The following is a 14,166-nucleotide window of genomic DNA, read 5'->3' as shown; positions in this document are numbered from 1 at the left end:
CGATGACATCACAATAGCGCTGCTGCCTAGAAAACAAGCTGCGCAGAAGAAGTTGTTCTTTGGGTGGGAGGGTGGGCTAGTGGAAGGAGGGGGCAATCTCTTTTTTTCCCGGGTGGTAGGGGGATGACAGGAGAAGGGAAGCGGGTGGTGAGAAAGGTACAGAGGGCAGGGTTTGGGGGCTGGGAAGGAAAGGGAAAAGATTAGGGTTTGGGGATGATGAAAGGGCTTTCTACGGGTAAGGATGGCAAAGGGTGGCAGTGACGGAAAGTCAGGCAACCTGTCCTGTCCGTCTTTTTGTATCGTGAATTGGAAAGACTGCAAGGGGGAGGGGAGTTGCTTGCGCCCTAAAGGAGGAGTTATTCAGATTCATTGCAGTGGGCGGCGGCTGCAAAACGCACCATTCTTCTTGTTTTGGCTCTGCAAAGCAGCCTTTTCAAGGGTTGGCTTGGGTGACAAAATGTCTTGTGTAGGCGTGGGTTTGTCTCCCTCTCGCTCTCTCTCCCTAAGATGTGTCCGGCATAGGCCAGGGTGCCACTCGAGGCCCAAACCAATTCTGGTTATCGCTTCTCGGCCTTTTGGCTAAGATCAAGTGTAGTATCTGTTCTTATCAGTTTAATATCTGATACGTCCCCTATCTGGGGACCATATATTAAATGGATTTTTAGAACAGGGAGATGGAAAAAGAGCTTGCTCTGTCCACTCCACGCATTGACCTGGTATTGCAGTACCTCCAGGAACGGTGCACCCCTTCTTAACCCAGTTTCCAAAAGCAGAACTCAATTCACCTGATTCATATTAGCCCGATTTAATGAATTGGAAGAAAGCATACGTCTTCATATGCACCTCAATTTGGCCCATTCACTTTTCACACTTCCTCCTTTTGTTTTTTATCTTTCACACTTTTGACTTTCTTTATTCATCCAAATAGCAAACTCATCACCACTCAACCTGACCAACTCGGCTATGTCCCCGTGCTGCAGTTCTCTGTCTTATCTAGATCATTTGCAATTGAATGGAATAGATCCCTTTTGGACAAAGTGGATTCACCTGCTGCTGCAGTGACCACAGGTGTGATAACATCTAGAATTGGCATCTGGTGCGATCTCTCCGCTTCCACTCCAAAGAAAGTTACCTGTTTATTCCTATCATGCATTGGTTTTTGGGGTTTTCTTTGAGTAATGATGATCTCTTTAGTAGTCTGTTGGCGCCCTCTCCTGGAGGAATAGTTTGCTTGCTCTTGGACATTCTAAAAGAGAGGTCATGATAGACATTGAGCTTCTGAGCTCAATTGGGGACAGTCATGGGTGATGAATGTTTGCAACCTACTGCGAAGCCTCATACCGCAATATAAGGAACGTCAAATACTAAGAAAGGGCGGCCTATGAAAGAATTACTACTTTCAATAAGTACACTTAAACGGCTAATTGGGAATAGAAAAACTGTAAAAAGCCCTCTGAGAAAGCCCCCCTCTAACCTTTGATAGTAAGCTTTTCTGTAGTCTGCCTGTTGATGTATTTTCCGTTTGAACTGTGCACAACATGAAGAGACGGAACACTGGCGGCTTGTCACAATGCCCCCCGATGACATCACAATAGCGCTGCTGCCTAGAAAACAAGCTGCGCAGAAGAAGTTGTTCTTTGGGTGGGAGGGTGGGCTAGTGGAAGGAGGGGGCAATCTCTTTTTTTCCCGGGTGGTAGGGGGATGACAGGAGAAGGGAAGCGGGTGGTGAGAAAGGTACAGAGGGCAGGGTTTGGGGGCTGGGAAGGAAAGGGAAAAGATTAGGGTTTGGGGATGATGAAAGGGCTTTCTACGGGTAAGGATGGCAAAGGGTGGCAGTGACGGAAAGTCAGGCAACCTGTCCTGTCCGTCTTTTTGTATCGTGAATTGGAAAGACTGCAAGGGGGAGGGGAGTTGCTTGCGCCCTAAAGGAGGAGTTATTCAGATTCATTGCAGTGGGCGGCGGCTGCAAAACGCACCATTCTTCTTGTTTTGGCTCTGCAAAGCAGCCTTTTCAAGGGTTGGCTTGGGTGACAAAATGTCTTGTGTAGGCGTGGGTTTGTCTCCCTCTCGCTCTCTCTCCCTAAGATGTGTCCGGCATAGGCCAGGGTGCCACTCGAGGCCCAAACCAATTCTGGTTATCGCTTCTCGGCCTTTTGGCTAAGATCAAGTGTAGTATCTGTTCTTATCAGTTTAATATCTGATACGTCCCCTATCTGGGGACCATATATTAAATGGATTTTTAGAACAGGGAGATGGAAAAAGAGCTTGCTCTGTCCACTCCACGCATTGACCTGGTATTGCAGTACCTCCAGGAACGGTGCACCCCTTCTTAACCCAGTTTCCAAAAGCAGAACTCAATTCACCTGATTCATATTAGCCCGATTTAATGAATTGGAAGAAAGCATACGTCTTCATATGCACCTCAATTTGGCCCATTCACTTTTCACACTTCCTCCTTTTGTTTTTTATCTTTCACACTTTTGACTTTCTTTATTCATCCAAATAGCAAACTCATCACCACTCAACCTGACCAACTCGGCTATGTCCCCGTGCTGCAGTTCTCTGTCTTATCTAGATCATTTGCAATTGAATGGAATAGATCCCTTTTGGACAAAGTGGATTCACCTGCTGCTGCAGTGACCACAGGTGTGATAACATCTAGAATTGGCATCTGGTGCGATCTCTCCGCTTCCACTCCAAAGAAAGTTACCTGTTTATTCCTATCATGCATTGGTTTTTGGGGTTTTCTTTGAGTAATGATGATCTCTTTAGTAGTCTGTTGGCGCCCTCTCCTGGAGGAATAGTTTGCTTGCTCTTGGACATTCTAAAAGAGAGGTCATGATAGACATTGAGCTTCTGAGCTCAATTGGGGACAGTCATGGGTGATGAATGTTTGCAACCTACTGCGAAGCCTCATACCGCAATATAAGGAACGTCAAATACTAAGAAAGGGCGGCCTATGAAAGAATTACTACTTTCAATAAGTACACTTAAACGGCTAATTGGGAATAGAAAAACTGTAAAAAGCCCTCTGAGAAAGCCCCCCTCTAACCTTTGATAGTAAGCTTTTCTGTAGTCTGCCTGTTGATGTATTTTCCGTTTGAACTGTGCACAACATGAAGAGACGGAACACTGGCGGCTTGTCACAATGCCCCCCGATGACATCACAATAGCGCTGCTGCCTAGAAAACAAGCTGCGCAGAAGAAGTTGTTCTTTGGGTGGGAGGGTGGGCTAGTGGAAGGAGGGGGCAATCTCTTTTTTTCCCGGGTGGTAGGGGGATGACAGGAGAAGGGAAGCGGGTGGTGAGAAAGGTACAGAGGGCAGGGTTTGGGGGCTGGGAAGGAAAGGGAAAAGATTAGGGTTTGGGGATGATGAAAGGGCTTTCTACGGGTAAGGATGGCAAAGGGTGGCAGTGACGGAAAGTCAGGCAACCTGTCCTGTCCGTCTTTTTGTATCGTGAATTGGAAAGACTGCAAGGGGGAGGGGAGTTGCTTGCGCCCTAAAGGAGGAGTTATTCAGATTCATTGCAGTGGGCGGCGGCTGCAAAACGCACCATTCTTCTTGTTTTGGCTCTGCAAAGCAGCCTTTTCAAGGGTTGGCTTGGGTGACAAAATGTCTTGTGTAGGCGTGGGTTTGTCTCCCTCTCGCTCTCTCTCCCTAAGATGTGTCCGGCATAGGCCAGGGTGCCACTCGAGGCCCAAACCAATTCTGGTTATCGCTTCTCGGCCTTTTGGCTAAGATCAAGTGTAGTATCTGTTCTTATCAGTTTAATATCTGATACGTCCCCTATCTGGGGACCATATATTAAATGGATTTTTAGAACAGGGAGATGGAAAAAGAGCTTGCTCTGTCCACTCCACGCATTGACCTGGTATTGCAGTACCTCCAGGAACGGTGCACCCCTTCTTAACCCAGTTTCCAAAAGCAGAACTCAATTCACCTGATTCATATTAGCCCGATTTAATGAATTGGAAGAAAGCATACGTCTTCATATGCACCTCAATTTGGCCCATTCACTTTTCACACTTCCTCCTTTTGTTTTTTATCTTTCACACTTTTGACTTTCTTTATTCATCCAAATAGCAAACTCATCACCACTCAACCTGACCAACTCGGCTATGTCCCCGTGCTGCAGTTCTCTGTCTTATCTAGATCATTTGCAATTGAATGGAATAGATCCCTTTTGGACAAAGTGGATTCACCTGCTGCTGCAGTGACCACAGGTGTGATAACATCTAGAATTGGCATCTGGTGCGATCTCTCCGCTTCCACTCCAAAGAAAGTTACCTGTTTATTCCTATCATGCATTGGTTTTTGGGGTTTTCTTTGAGTAATGATGATCTCTTTAGTAGTCTGTTGGCGCCCTCTCCTGGAGGAATAGTTTGCTTGCTCTTGGACATTCTAAAAGAGAGGTCATGATAGACATTGAGCTTCTGAGCTCAATTGGGGACAGTCATGGGTGATGAATGTTTGCAACCTACTGCGAAGCCTCATACCGCAATATAAGGAACGTCAAATACTAAGAAAGGGCGGCCTATGAAAGAATTACTACTTTCAATAAGTACACTTAAACGGCTAATTGGGAATAGAAAAACTGTAAAAAGCCCTCTGAGAAAGCCCCCCTCTAACCTTTGATAGTAAGCTTTTCTGTAGTCTGCCTGTTGATGTATTTTCCGTTTGAACTGTGCACAACATGAAGAGACGGAACACTGGCGGCTTGTCACAATGCCCCCCGATGACATCACAATAGCGCTGCTGCCTAGAAAACAAGCTGCGCAGAAGAAGTTGTTCTTTGGGTGGGAGGGTGGGCTAGTGGAAGGAGGGGGCAATCTCTTTTTTTCCCGGGTGGTAGGGGGATGACAGGAGAAGGGAAGCGGGTGGTGAGAAAGGTACAGAGGGCAGGGTTTGGGGGCTGGGAAGGAAAGGGAAAAGATTAGGGTTTGGGGATGATGAAAGGGCTTTCTACGGGTAAGGATGGCAAAGGGTGGCAGTGACGGAAAGTCAGGCAACCTGTCCTGTCCGTCTTTTTGTATCGTGAATTGGAAAGACTGCAAGGGGGAGGGGAGTTGCTTGCGCCCTAAAGGAGGAGTTATTCAGATTCATTGCAGTGGGCGGCGGCTGCAAAACGCACCATTCTTCTTGTTTTGGCTCTGCAAAGCAGCCTTTTCAAGGGTTGGCTTGGGTGACAAAATGTCTTGTGTAGGCGTGGGTTTGTCTCCCTCTCGCTCTCTCTCCCTAAGATGTGTCCGGCATAGGCCAGGGTGCCACTCGAGGCCCAAACCAATTCTGGTTATCGCTTCTCGGCCTTTTGGCTAAGATCAAGTGTAGTATCTGTTCTTATCAGTTTAATATCTGATACGTCCCCTATCTGGGGACCATATATTAAATGGATTTTTAGAACAGGGAGATGGAAAAAGAGCTTGCTCTGTCCACTCCACGCATTGACCTGGTATTGCAGTACCTCCAGGAACGGTGCACCCCTTCTTAACCCAGTTTCCAAAAGCAGAACTCAATTCACCTGATTCATATTAGCCCGATTTAATGAATTGGAAGAAAGCATACGTCTTCATATGCACCTCAATTTGGCCCATTCACTTTTCACACTTCCTCCTTTTGTTTTTTATCTTTCACACTTTTGACTTTCTTTATTCATCCAAATAGCAAACTCATCACCACTCAACCTGACCAACTCGGCTATGTCCCCGTGCTGCAGTTCTCTGTCTTATCTAGATCATTTGCAATTGAATGGAATAGATCCCTTTTGGACAAAGTGGATTCACCTGCTGCTGCAGTGACCACAGGTGTGATAACATCTAGAATTGGCATCTGGTGCGATCTCTCCGCTTCCACTCCAAAGAAAGTTACCTGTTTATTCCTATCATGCATTGGTTTTTGGGGTTTTCTTTGAGTAATGATGATCTCTTTAGTAGTCTGTTGGCGCCCTCTCCTGGAGGAATAGTTTGCTTGCTCTTGGACATTCTAAAAGAGAGGTCATGATAGACATTGAGCTTCTGAGCTCAATTGGGGACAGTCATGGGTGATGAATGTTTGCAACCTACTGCGAAGCCTCATACCGCAATATAAGGAACGTCAAATACTAAGAAAGGGCGGCCTATGAAAGAATTACTACTTTCAATAAGTACACTTAAACGGCTAATTGGGAATAGAAAAACTGTAAAAAGCCCTCTGAGAAAGCCCCCCTCTAACCTTTGATAGTAAGCTTTTCTGTAGTCTGCCTGTTGATGTATTTTCCGTTTGAACTGTGCACAACATGAAGAGACGGAACACTGGCGGCTTGTCACAATGCCCCCCGATGACATCACAATAGCGCTGCTGCCTAGAAAACAAGCTGCGCAGAAGAAGTTGTTCTTTGGGTGGGAGGGTGGGCTAGTGGAAGGAGGGGGCAATCTCTTTTTTTCCCGGGTGGTAGGGGGATGACAGGAGAAGGGAAGCGGGTGGTGAGAAAGGTACAGAGGGCAGGGTTTGGGGGCTGGGAAGGAAAGGGAAAAGATTAGGGTTTGGGGATGATGAAAGGGCTTTCTACGGGTAAGGATGGCAAAGGGTGGCAGTGACGGAAAGTCAGGCAACCTGTCCTGTCCGTCTTTTTGTATCGTGAATTGGAAAGACTGCAAGGGGGAGGGGAGTTGCTTGCGCCCTAAAGGAGGAGTTATTCAGATTCATTGCAGTGGGCGGCGGCTGCAAAACGCACCATTCTTCTTGTTTTGGCTCTGCAAAGCAGCCTTTTCAAGGGTTGGCTTGGGTGACAAAATGTCTTGTGTAGGCGTGGGTTTGTCTCCCTCTCGCTCTCTCTCCCTAAGATGTGTCCGGCATAGGCCAGGGTGCCACTCGAGGCCCAAACCAATTCTGGTTATCGCTTCTCGGCCTTTTGGCTAAGATCAAGTGTAGTATCTGTTCTTATCAGTTTAATATCTGATACGTCCCCTATCTGGGGACCATATATTAAATGGATTTTTAGAACAGGGAGATGGAAAAAGAGCTTGCTCTGTCCACTCCACGCATTGACCTGGTATTGCAGTACCTCCAGGAACGGTGCACCCCTTCTTAACCCAGTTTCCAAAAGCAGAACTCAATTCACCTGATTCATATTAGCCCGATTTAATGAATTGGAAGAAAGCATACGTCTTCATATGCACCTCAATTTGGCCCATTCACTTTTCACACTTCCTCCTTTTGTTTTTTATCTTTCACACTTTTGACTTTCTTTATTCATCCAAATAGCAAACTCATCACCACTCAACCTGACCAACTCGGCTATGTCCCCGTGCTGCAGTTCTCTGTCTTATCTAGATCATTTGCAATTGAATGGAATAGATCCCTTTTGGACAAAGTGGATTCACCTGCTGCTGCAGTGACCACAGGTGTGATAACATCTAGAATTGGCATCTGGTGCGATCTCTCCGCTTCCACTCCAAAGAAAGTTACCTGTTTATTCCTATCATGCATTGGTTTTTGGGGTTTTCTTTGAGTAATGATGATCTCTTTAGTAGTCTGTTGGCGCCCTCTCCTGGAGGAATAGTTTGCTTGCTCTTGGACATTCTAAAAGAGAGGTCATGATAGACATTGAGCTTCTGAGCTCAATTGGGGACAGTCATGGGTGATGAATGTTTGCAACCTACTGCGAAGCCTCATACCGCAATATAAGGAACGTCAAATACTAAGAAAGGGCGGCCTATGAAAGAATTACTACTTTCAATAAGTACACTTAAACGGCTAATTGGGAATAGAAAAACTGTAAAAAGCCCTCTGAGAAAGCCCCCCTCTAACCTTTGATAGTAAGCTTTTCTGTAGTCTGCCTGTTGATGTATTTTCCGTTTGAACTGTGCACAACATGAAGAGACGGAACACTGGCGGCTTGTCACAATGCCCCCCGATGACATCACAATAGCGCTGCTGCCTAGAAAACAAGCTGCGCAGAAGAAGTTGTTCTTTGGGTGGGAGGGTGGGCTAGTGGAAGGAGGGGGCAATCTCTTTTTTTCCCGGGTGGTAGGGGGATGACAGGAGAAGGGAAGCGGGTGGTGAGAAAGGTACAGAGGGCAGGGTTTGGGGGCTGGGAAGGAAAGGGAAAAGATTAGGGTTTGGGGATGATGAAAGGGCTTTCTACGGGTAAGGATGGCAAAGGGTGGCAGTGACGGAAAGTCAGGCAACCTGTCCTGTCCGTCTTTTTGTATCGTGAATTGGAAAGACTGCAAGGGGGAGGGGAGTTGCTTGCGCCCTAAAGGAGGAGTTATTCAGATTCATTGCAGTGGGCGGCGGCTGCAAAACGCACCATTCTTCTTGTTTTGGCTCTGCAAAGCAGCCTTTTCAAGGGTTGGCTTGGGTGACAAAATGTCTTGTGTAGGCGTGGGTTTGTCTCCCTCTCGCTCTCTCTCCCTAAGATGTGTCCGGCATAGGCCAGGGTGCCACTCGAGGCCCAAACCAATTCTGGTTATCGCTTCTCGGCCTTTTGGCTAAGATCAAGTGTAGTATCTGTTCTTATCAGTTTAATATCTGATACGTCCCCTATCTGGGGACCATATATTAAATGGATTTTTAGAACAGGGAGATGGAAAAAGAGCTTGCTCTGTCCACTCCACGCATTGACCTGGTATTGCAGTACCTCCAGGAACGGTGCACCCCTTCTTAACCCAGTTTCCAAAAGCAGAACTCAATTCACCTGATTCATATTAGCCCGATTTAATGAATTGGAAGAAAGCATACGTCTTCATATGCACCTCAATTTGGCCCATTCACTTTTCACACTTCCTCCTTTTGTTTTTTATCTTTCACACTTTTGACTTTCTTTATTCATCCAAATAGCAAACTCATCACCACTCAACCTGACCAACTCGGCTATGTCCCCGTGCTGCAGTTCTCTGTCTTATCTAGATCATTTGCAATTGAATGGAATAGATCCCTTTTGGACAAAGTGGATTCACCTGCTGCTGCAGTGACCACAGGTGTGATAACATCTAGAATTGGCATCTGGTGCGATCTCTCCGCTTCCACTCCAAAGAAAGTTACCTGTTTATTCCTATCATGCATTGGTTTTTGGGGTTTTCTTTGAGTAATGATGATCTCTTTAGTAGTCTGTTGGCGCCCTCTCCTGGAGGAATAGTTTGCTTGCTCTTGGACATTCTAAAAGAGAGGTCATGATAGACATTGAGCTTCTGAGCTCAATTGGGGACAGTCATGGGTGATGAATGTTTGCAACCTACTGCGAAGCCTCATACCGCAATATAAGGAACGTCAAATACTAAGAAAGGGCGGCCTATGAAAGAATTACTACTTTCAATAAGTACACTTAAACGGCTAATTGGGAATAGAAAAACTGTAAAAAGCCCTCTGAGAAAGCCCCCCTCTAACCTTTGATAGTAAGCTTTTCTGTAGTCTGCCTGTTGATGTATTTTCCGTTTGAACTGTGCACAACATGAAGAGACGGAACACTGGCGGCTTGTCACAATGCCCCCCGATGACATCACAATAGCGCTGCTGCCTAGAAAACAAGCTGCGCAGAAGAAGTTGTTCTTTGGGTGGGAGGGTGGGCTAGTGGAAGGAGGGGGCAATCTCTTTTTTTCCCGGGTGGTAGGGGGATGACAGGAGAAGGGAAGCGGGTGGTGAGAAAGGTACAGAGGGCAGGGTTTGGGGGCTGGGAAGGAAAGGGAAAAGATTAGGGTTTGGGGATGATGAAAGGGCTTTCTACGGGTAAGGATGGCAAAGGGTGGCAGTGACGGAAAGTCAGGCAACCTGTCCTGTCCGTCTTTTTGTATCGTGAATTGGAAAGACTGCAAGGGGGAGGGGAGTTGCTTGCGCCCTAAAGGAGGAGTTATTCAGATTCATTGCAGTGGGCGGCGGCTGCAAAACGCACCATTCTTCTTGTTTTGGCTCTGCAAAGCAGCCTTTTCAAGGGTTGGCTTGGGTGACAAAATGTCTTGTGTAGGCGTGGGTTTGTCTCCCTCTCGCTCTCTCTCCCTAAGATGTGTCCGGCATAGGCCAGGGTGCCACTCGAGGCCCAAACCAATTCTGGTTATCGCTTCTCGGCCTTTTGGCTAAGATCAAGTGTAGTATCTGTTCTTATCAGTTTAATATCTGATACGTCCCCTATCTGGGGACCATATATTAAATGGATTTTTAGAACAGGGAGATGGAAAAAGAGCTTGCTCTGTCCACTCCACGCATTGACCTGGTATTGCAGTACCTCCAGGAACGGTGCACCCCTTCTTAACCCAGTTTCCAAAAGCAGAATTCAATTCACCTGATTCATATTAGCCCGATTTAATGAATTGGAAGAAAGCATACGTCTTCATATGCACCTCAATTTGGCCCATTCACTTTTCACACTTCCTCCTTTTGTTTTTTATCTTTCACACTTTTGACTTTCTTTATTCATCCAAATAGCAAACTCATCACCACTCAACCTGACCAACTCGGCTATGTCCCCGTGCTGCAGTTCTCTGTCTTATCTAGATCATTTGCAATTGAATGGAATAGATCCCTTTTGGACAAAGTGGATTCACCTGCTGCTGCAGTGACCACAGGTGTGATAACATCTAGAATTGGCATCTGGTGCGATCTCTCCGCTTCCACTCCAAAGAAAGTTACCTGTTTATTCCTATCATGCATTGGTTTTTGGGGTTTTCTTTGAGTAATGATGATCTCTTTAGTAGTCTGTTGGCGCCCTCTCCTGGAGGAATAGTTTGCTTGCTCTTGGACATTCTAAAAGAGAGGTCATGATAGACATTGAGCTTCTGAGCTCAATTGGGGACAGTCATGGGTGATGAATGTTTGCAACCTACTGCGAAGCCTCATACCGCAATATAAGGAACGTCAAATACTAAGAAAGGGCGGCCTATGAAAGAATTACTACTTTCAATAAGTACACTTAAACGGCTAATTGGGAATAGAAAAACTGTAAAAAGCCCTCTGAGAAAGCCCCCCTCTAACCTTTGATAGTAAGCTTTTCTGTAGTCTGCCTGTTGATGTATTTTCCGTTTGAACTGTGCACAACATGAAGAGACGGAACACTGGCGGCTTGTCACAATGCCCCCCGATGACATCACAATAGCGCTGCTGCCTAGAAAACAAGCTGCGCAGAAGAAGTTGTTCTTTGGGTGGGAGGGTGGGCTAGTGGAAGGAGGGGGCAATCTCTTTTTTTCCCGGGTGGTAGGGGGATGACAGGAGAAGGGAAGCGGGTGGTGAGAAAGGTACAGAGGGCAGGGTTTGGGGGCTGGGAAGGAAAGGGAAAAGATTAGGGTTTGGGGATGATGAAAGGGCTTTCTACGGGTAAGGATGGCAAAGGGTGGCAGTGACGGAAAGTCAGGCAACCTGTCCTGTCCGTCTTTTTGTATCGTGAATTGGAAAGACTGCAAGGGGGAGGGGAGTTGCTTGCGCCCTAAAGGAGGAGTTATTCAGATTCATTGCAGTGGGCGGCGGCTGCAAAACGCACCATTCTTCTTGTTTTGGCTCTGCAAAGCAGCCTTTTCAAGGGTTGGCTTGGGTGACAAAATGTCTTGTGTAGGCGTGGGTTTGTCTCCCTCTCGCTCTCTCTCCCTAAGATGTGTCCGGCATAGGCCAGGGTGCCACTCGAGGCCCAAACCAATTCTGGTTATCGCTTCTCGGCCTTTTGGCTAAGATCAAGTGTAGTATCTGTTCTTATCAGTTTAATATCTGATACGTCCCCTATCTGGGGACCATATATTAAATGGATTTTTAGAACAGGGAGATGGAAAAAGAGCTTGCTCTGTCCACTCCACGCATTGACCTGGTATTGCAGTACCTCCAGGAACGGTGCACCCCTTCTTAACCCAGTTTCCAAAAGCAGAACTCAATTCACCTGATTCATATTAGCCCGATTTAATGAATTGGAAGAAAGCATACGTCTTCATATGCACCTCAATTTGGCCCATTCACTTTTCACACTTCCTCCTTTTGTTTTTTATCTTTCACACTTTTGACTTTCTTTATTCATCCAAATAGCAAACTCATCACCACTCAACCTGACCAACTCGGCTATGTCCCCGTGCTGCAGTTCTCTGTCTTATCTAGATCATTTGCAATTGAATGGAATAGATCCCTTTTGGACAAAGTGGATTCACCTGCTGCTGCAGTGACCACAGGTGTGATAACATCTAGAATTGGCATCTGGTGCGATCTCTCCGCTTCCACTCCAAAGAAAGTTACCTGTTTATTCCTATCATGCATTGGTTTTTGGGGTTTTCTTTGAGTAATGATGATCTCTTTAGTAGTCTGTTGGCGCCCTCTCCTGGAGGAATAGTTTGCTTGCTCTTGGACATTCTAAAAGAGAGGTCATGATAGACATTGAGCTTCTGAGCTCAATTGGGGACAGTCATGGGTGATGAATGTTTGCAACCTACTGCGAAGCCTCATACCGCAATATAAGGAACGTCAAATACTAAGAAAGGGCGGCCTATGAAAGAATTACTACTTTCAATAAGTACACTTAAACGGCTAATTGGGAATAGAAAAACTGTAAAAAGCCCTCTGAGAAAGCCCCCCTCTAACCTTTGATAGTAAGCTTTTCTGTAGTCTGCCTGTTGATGTATTTTCCGTTTGAACTGTGCACAACATGAAGAGACGGAACACTGGCGGCTTGTCACAATGCCCCCCGATGACATCACAATAGCGCTGCTGCCTAGAAAACAAGCTGCGCAGAAGAAGTTGTTCTTTGGGTGGGAGGGTGGGCTAGTGGAAGGAGGGGGCAATCTCTTTTTTTCCCGGGTGGTAGGGGGATGACAGGAGAAGGGAAGCGGGTGGTGAGAAAGGTACAGAGGGCAGGGTTTGGGGGCTGGGAAGGAAAGGGAAAAGATTAGGGTTTGGGGATGATGAAAGGGCTTTCTACGGGTAAGGATGGCAAAGGGTGGCAGTGACGGAAAGTCAGGCAACCTGTCCTGTCCGTCTTTTTGTATCGTGAATTGGAAAGACTGCAAGGGGGAGGGGAGTTGCTTGCGCCCTAAAGGAGGAGTTATTCAGATTCATTGCAGTGGGCGGCGGCTGCAAAACGCACCATTCTTCTTGTTTTGGCTCTGCAAAGCAGCCTTTTCAAGGGTTGGCTTGGGTGACAAAATGTCTTGTGTAGGCGTGGGTTTGTCTCCCTCTCGCTCTCTCTCCCTAAGATGTGTCCGGCATAGGCCAGGGTGCCACTCGAGGCCCAAACCAATTCTGGTTATCGCTTCTCGGCCTTTTGGCTAAGATCAAGTGTAGTATCTGTTCTTATCAGTTTAATATCTGATACGTCCCCTATCTGGGGACCATATATTAAATGGATTTTTAGAACAGGGAGATGGAAAAAGAGCTTGCTCTGTCCACTCCACGCATTGACCTGGTATTGCAGTACCTCCAGGAACGGTGCACCCCTTCTTAACCCAGTTTCCAAAAGCAGAACTCAATTCACCTGATTCATATTAGCCCGATTTAATGAATTGGAAGAAAGCATACGTCTTCATATGCACCTCAATTTGGCCCATTCACTTTTCACACTTCCTCCTTTTGTTTTTTATCTTTCACACTTTTGACTTTCTTTATTCATCCAAATAGCAAACTCATCACCACTCAACCTGACCAACTCGGCTATGTCCCCGTGCTGCAGTTCTCTGTCTTATCTAGATCATTTGCAATTGAATGGAATAGATCCCTTTTGGACAAAGTGGATTCACCTGCTGCTGCAGTGACCACAGGTGTGATAACATCTAGAATTGGCATCTGGTGCGATCTCTCCGCTTCCACTCCAAAGAAAGTTACCTGTTTATTCCTATCATGCATTGGTTTTTGGGGTTTTCTTTGAGTAATGATGATCTCTTTAGTAGTCTGTTGGCGCCCTCTCCTGGAGGAATAGTTTGCTTGCTCTTGGACATTCTAAAAGAGAGGTCATGATAGACATTGAGCTTCTGAGCTCAATTGGGGACAGTCATGGGTGATGAATGTTTGCAACCTACTGCGAAGCCTCATACCGCAATATAAGGAACGTCAAATACTAAGAAAGGGCGGCCTATGAAAGAATTACTACTTTCAATAAGTACACTTAAACGGCTAATTGGGAATAGAAAAACTGTAAAAAGCCCTCTGAGAAAGCCCCCCTCTAACCTTTGATAGTAAGCTTTTCTGTAGTCTGCCTGTTGATGTATTTTCCGTTTGAACTGTGCACAACATGA

The 14,166-nt window shown here is 46.3% G+C and overlaps 9 non-coding genes across 9 annotated transcripts; all 9 read left to right on the top strand.

Annotated features, from left to right (window-relative positions):
* The first annotated feature begins 559 nt into the window (after nt 1–559).
* Nucleotides 560–750, top strand: LOC142288819 (U2 spliceosomal RNA). The gene has a single exon (XR_012749445.1). It is a non-coding gene; the product is annotated as a U2 spliceosomal RNA (small nuclear RNA).
* Nucleotides 751–2,137: 1,387 nt separating this feature from the next.
* On the top strand, nt 2,138–2,328 carry LOC142288818 (U2 spliceosomal RNA). Its single transcript, XR_012749444.1, has one exon. It is a non-coding gene; the product is annotated as a U2 spliceosomal RNA (small nuclear RNA).
* Nucleotides 2,329–3,715: 1,387 nt separating this feature from the next.
* On the top strand, nt 3,716–3,906 carry LOC142288817 (U2 spliceosomal RNA). Its single transcript, XR_012749443.1, has one exon. It is a non-coding gene; the product is annotated as a U2 spliceosomal RNA (small nuclear RNA).
* Nucleotides 3,907–5,293: 1,387 nt separating this feature from the next.
* LOC142288816 (U2 spliceosomal RNA) lies at nt 5,294–5,484 on the top strand. The gene has a single exon (XR_012749442.1). It is a non-coding gene; the product is annotated as a U2 spliceosomal RNA (small nuclear RNA).
* A 1,387-nt stretch (nt 5,485–6,871) lies between these two features.
* Nucleotides 6,872–7,062, top strand: LOC142288815 (U2 spliceosomal RNA). The gene has a single exon (XR_012749441.1). It is a non-coding gene; the product is annotated as a U2 spliceosomal RNA (small nuclear RNA).
* Nucleotides 7,063–8,449: 1,387 nt separating this feature from the next.
* Nucleotides 8,450–8,640, top strand: LOC142288814 (U2 spliceosomal RNA). Its single transcript, XR_012749440.1, has one exon. It is a non-coding gene; the product is annotated as a U2 spliceosomal RNA (small nuclear RNA).
* A 1,387-nt stretch (nt 8,641–10,027) lies between these two features.
* On the top strand, nt 10,028–10,218 carry LOC142288813 (U2 spliceosomal RNA). The gene has a single exon (XR_012749439.1). It is a non-coding gene; the product is annotated as a U2 spliceosomal RNA (small nuclear RNA).
* Nucleotides 10,219–11,605: 1,387 nt separating this feature from the next.
* LOC142288812 (U2 spliceosomal RNA) lies at nt 11,606–11,796 on the top strand. The gene has a single exon (XR_012749438.1). It is a non-coding gene; the product is annotated as a U2 spliceosomal RNA (small nuclear RNA).
* Nucleotides 11,797–13,183: 1,387 nt separating this feature from the next.
* Nucleotides 13,184–13,374, top strand: LOC142288810 (U2 spliceosomal RNA). Its single transcript, XR_012749436.1, has one exon. It is a non-coding gene; the product is annotated as a U2 spliceosomal RNA (small nuclear RNA).
* The last annotated feature ends 792 nt before the right edge of the window (nt 13,375–14,166 follow it).

This window comes from Anomaloglossus baeobatrachus, unplaced genomic scaffold, assembly GCF_048569485.1.
Source record: "Anomaloglossus baeobatrachus isolate aAnoBae1 unplaced genomic scaffold, aAnoBae1.hap1 Scaffold_852, whole genome shotgun sequence".
NCBI classification, from domain to species: domain Eukaryota; kingdom Metazoa; phylum Chordata; class Amphibia; order Anura; family Aromobatidae; genus Anomaloglossus; species Anomaloglossus baeobatrachus.
The sequence above is the reverse complement of the archived record's forward strand: the minus strand, read 5'-3'. Positions and strand labels throughout refer to the sequence as shown.